At 59.0% G+C, this 3,831-nt stretch overlaps 1 long non-coding RNA gene and 2 other non-coding genes across 3 annotated transcripts in view; 2 read left to right on the top strand and 1 right to left on the bottom strand.

The window, feature by feature from the left end:
* The first annotated feature begins 410 nt into the window (after nt 1–410).
* Nucleotides 411–482, top strand: TRNAC-GCA. Its single transcript has one exon. It is a non-coding gene; the product is annotated as a tRNA-Cys (tRNA).
* Nucleotides 483–1,049: 567 nt separating this feature from the next.
* Nucleotides 1,050–3,831, bottom strand: part of LOC112969510 — an 8,444-nt gene continuing 5,662 nt past the window's right edge. Inside the window, exons 2-3 of the long non-coding RNA XR_003254740.1 lie at nt 2,655–2,907; nt 1,050–2,252 (exon numbers count right to left, since the gene is read on the bottom strand). This is a non-coding gene — a long non-coding RNA (uncharacterized LOC112969510). The remainder of the gene's footprint in view (nt 2,253–2,654; nt 2,908–3,831) is intronic.
* On the top strand, nt 3,730–3,801 carry TRNAC-GCA. The gene has a single exon. It is a non-coding gene; the product is annotated as a tRNA-Cys (tRNA).

Below are 3,831 nucleotides of genomic sequence, written 5' to 3'. Positions count from 1 at the left end.
GGGAGCGCGCGCGCGCGCCGCCTGCCGGGGGCGCGCGCCCACCCACGCGCTGCCCCACCACCACCACCACCGCCTGCGCGCGCAACTACACCCCCCCCTCCGCGTGGGCGCGCGCGCACGCACACCTTTTGCACGACCCTCCGCGCGCGCGCGCCCACGCGCTCCCTTTCCGCACGGCTCCGCGTGCGCCCCCACGCGCGCACGCCCCCATTCTGCACAACTCTTCTCCCGTGTGCACACGCGCGCACACGCACACACATACACACCCCACGCACACCCCGCTTTTGCGCAGCTCTGCGCGCGGGCATCCCCTGCCCTGATCGCGCCCCCACCCTACGCGCCGCCGCGCTCACCCGTGGGGCCGCGGGAGCTCCGCGGCAAGGGCGCGCGGGCCGGCAAAATGGCCAATCGGGGGTATAGCTCAGTGGTAGAGCATTTGACTGCAGATCAAGAGGTCCCTGGTTCAAATCCGGGTGCCCCCTTCAGTCTGTGCTTTTGCTTTTTTGTGCCCCCATTTGAAGCCCCACGTGTGATTTCACCCCTCGTTTTCAGCGGCGCATCCAAAAAGCGACGTGGCGCCCCCGACACTCACTGCTGCAGCCTGCACACGGGACACTGCGTTGCACCCACAGGTGCAAGCAAAATGGCACTCATGTCTGCAAAAAATAAACCGCCAGTGCCCTAAAATCCCCCAGTGCGTCGGCGAGCTCGGAACAACGCCAGCGGCGGCAGGACCCCAGCCCCGGCGTTCGCAGGCTGCCAAGGGAATTGTTGTCCTTTGGGGGAGCATCCGCGGCAGCGGCTCCATCAGCTAGTGGCCACTGCGTCGCATTCCCGCACCGGATTGCCTCGAGGTGCAAAGTGGAGGTGTAAGAACTAACAACTCCTTTTTTGCGAGGAAGTGATCCAACCGAGGCAGGCCAAAAGCCAGCCCTGGCATCCCATCGCGCGGCACTGCGGCGAGAGAGAGCAACCCGAATCGCCAGGCTTGCGCTTGGCACAAGAACACCAGCTACGCAGGGGTTTCACAAGCTAAATTCCCACCGAGGTTTAAATATGGCCCTTTTTAGCAGAATTTCACTGCAATTACATGTAGACGACAGAACCGAATACAGGTGAACCTGGCCCGAGCCCTCGCTGGCCGCGGCAGGAATGTCGCTGGGGTGAAGCGGGGCCCCGGCTTTGCACACCTGCGTTTCCCATGCGCGTGCGCAGTGGGTCTTTTACAGTGACTTGCACGCAGAGGTGGGAAGTCCAGACTTCAGTCTACTTAGGTCATTATATCCCCAAAGCCTCAGCAAGAACATTAACCCAATTGCTATGAGGACGATAACTACCCCTTAATTCCCCCAATGTTCTCCCTTTCTTAAGCGTGTTACAAAAGAGCAACCCTTAGCGGTTATTACGGGGAGGCGTGCTTTAATGAAGCACACCCACACCAAACGAGGCTGCAGGCAGCTCTGTGTTCCCCTTCTTCATTTCAGGATGTGGCCTAAAATTGCCTGCCTTCGTTTTAAAAGCAGCTTATCCGATCCTCTCGCAGAGGCACCCACTCCTTCCCTTTCTGATCACCTCGCACAACACTCCCCAGCCCCCTGAAACAGCCTCCCACCCTTTCCTGGCCCATCTCAGCTTAAAATAAGTCAGGTTTCTGTTTATCCGGCTCGCTGGGATGTTGCTGTGGGTGGTTTTTCCTTCCTTCGCGCCGCAGAAGCTGCTGGGTGACGGAGGCTGCTCATCAGCCACGCGTTTCGGCAGGGGATGCTTCACCCGCGTGGGCCCGGTCCGGCCGTGCCCCCCGCACGCGCCGAAGCGCTGCTCCCGCGGGGCGGCGCAGGGGACGGCGCTCCGAGGCCCCTGCTCCAGCTGCGCTTCTCCTTCTGCCCAGGAGCCTCCGGGCAGCGTCGGTGCCCGGCCCCTGCCCTGCGCTCCCGGGAGCCCCTGGGAAGCGGCAGGTCCCCGTCCTGCCCCGTCCCCACGGCACGGGCCGAGCAGCTCCTGCGCGCATGGGGCACGCTGAAGATGAGCGCAGCGGTGAAGCAGTGCCTCCTTCGTGATCTTCTTGGGAAGAGCGAGTTCCTGCCGTGGTTTGGCCTGTGATTTTCTACCGATAATTTCGCTGCGGTGATGGGTGAGAGTCGACGTCCTTTTTTTTGGACCCCCCTCGTAGAAAAGATGCGTCAGATGAAACTGCACTGCAATACGCTGAGGTTGTTACGCCGGACAACGCTGCAGGATTTGTCTCTCGTTAGCTGCAAACCGCATGTTTACTGTTAGTGGTTGATTTTGTAGCCATGAAATGACAAGGTATTTCTCTGCTTACTGAAGCTATTATTTTAAACGTGTATTTCCCATTATTTGCTTCCAAGCTGTCAAGATACTTCCTTAGCACTGTGCAGAGTACTCAGAGGACAGGGTAGATGAAATATTACAACCAGCATCGCTTGTGCTTTCCTCTCAAAATTAGATTTAGACAATTCCCAAGTAAATCAAAAATCACTTACTGCCACTACACAAAAAATTTCTTTCATGTGGTGGATAAATTACACTGGGATTTGCAAAATCACTTAGGGCTGAAAATTAATGTGGAGGCAAAAAAAATGGACAAAGGCAATTCTTTCTGATAACGCAGAAAAATTCATTTCTTGACTTACTGTCGAGAGCGCAGCTCGGGATGCGCCGTTCTACAGCAGCTCTCCTGATAAAGCTTTTTTGAGCAGGAGCTGTGAAACATTCACATAAATCAGCTGGCTGCAAATGTTTTTCACCAGCTTGTAAAATAGCTATTTGCGGCTCTCGGTCCTGCTTTTCTGGTAAGACTCCTAGTCCTCGAACCTCCACGTCTGGCTCCTCGAAGGCCTGGGCCGGCCCCACAGCGCCCATGGGGAGAGCTGCTCCGGAGGTGACCTGTGTTCAAGTGAATCGTGGAAAATACATGAAACATCCCATTTTGAGCAGAGCGAGTGCTCTGCTCCCACCTCCCGCGTCCCCAGCCTTCCCAGGATCCTGGTCCTCCTGGCGTCCCCCGCTCGCAGCCCACCAAACCCGCCTGCTCGCTGGCTCTGGGCAAACACCTCCGGCTTGGTGGTGCGAGCGGGTCCGGGGGGCTGGACTGCAAGTGCTTCCCGGGAGGTTTCCATAGGGCAGAGCCCAGGGAGGTCACGGCACCGCGGCGGCTCGCTCGCCATGCGTGGCGGCCCCGGCTCCCCCTTAATCACATCGACACGGTGGTGCAAAACGAGGGGGCAAAGGGATGAGCCTGGGAAACCTCAACTGGGCCGCAGGCGCTCAGCCTGTAAGAGCTGGGAGGGAACTCGGCAGGGGTCACCCGGGCATCGCTCCCAGCCGGCCTGCACCTGGCGATTGCTGCGATTTCAGCGCTCCTGGGCACGCGCTCCCCTTGCTGCGAATGTGCCTGACAAGGATGGACACCCGGACGCTGCAAAGGGCAGCGCACGCCGCGGCGGTGAAACCAGTGGTTCCCTTTCTGGAACAGCTGGCAAGGAAGTGGCTCTTTGGAGCCGTTTTGAACGGGCTGCTCTGGTCTTCCCTCCCCTGGGCTGCGGCTCTGCTCCCACCCCTTTTCCACCTGTCTGCTGGGGACCCCCCGGGAGGGGGCAGGAAGGAGAAAGCCGGAGCAGGGCAGCACCCCCGCAGCACCCCCAGGGCTGGGGGCAGCGGCGCCAGCGCACACTGCAAGACAAACCCGAGTGACAAACACACACAGGTGGGGGTATAGCTCAGTGGTAGAGCATTTGACTGCAGATCAAGAGGTCCCCGGTTCAAATCCGGGTGCCCCCTTTTTTTTTTCCCCAACCTTTTCTTTTTTTT

This window comes from Apteryx rowi, unplaced genomic scaffold (genome assembly GCF_003343035.1).
Source record: "Apteryx rowi isolate R43461 unplaced genomic scaffold, aptRow1 scaffold_354, whole genome shotgun sequence".
Lineage (NCBI taxonomy): Eukaryota > Metazoa > Chordata > Aves > Apterygiformes > Apterygidae > Apteryx > Apteryx rowi.
Note: the sequence above shows the minus strand (reverse complement) of the source record. Positions and strands in the feature narration are given on the sequence as shown.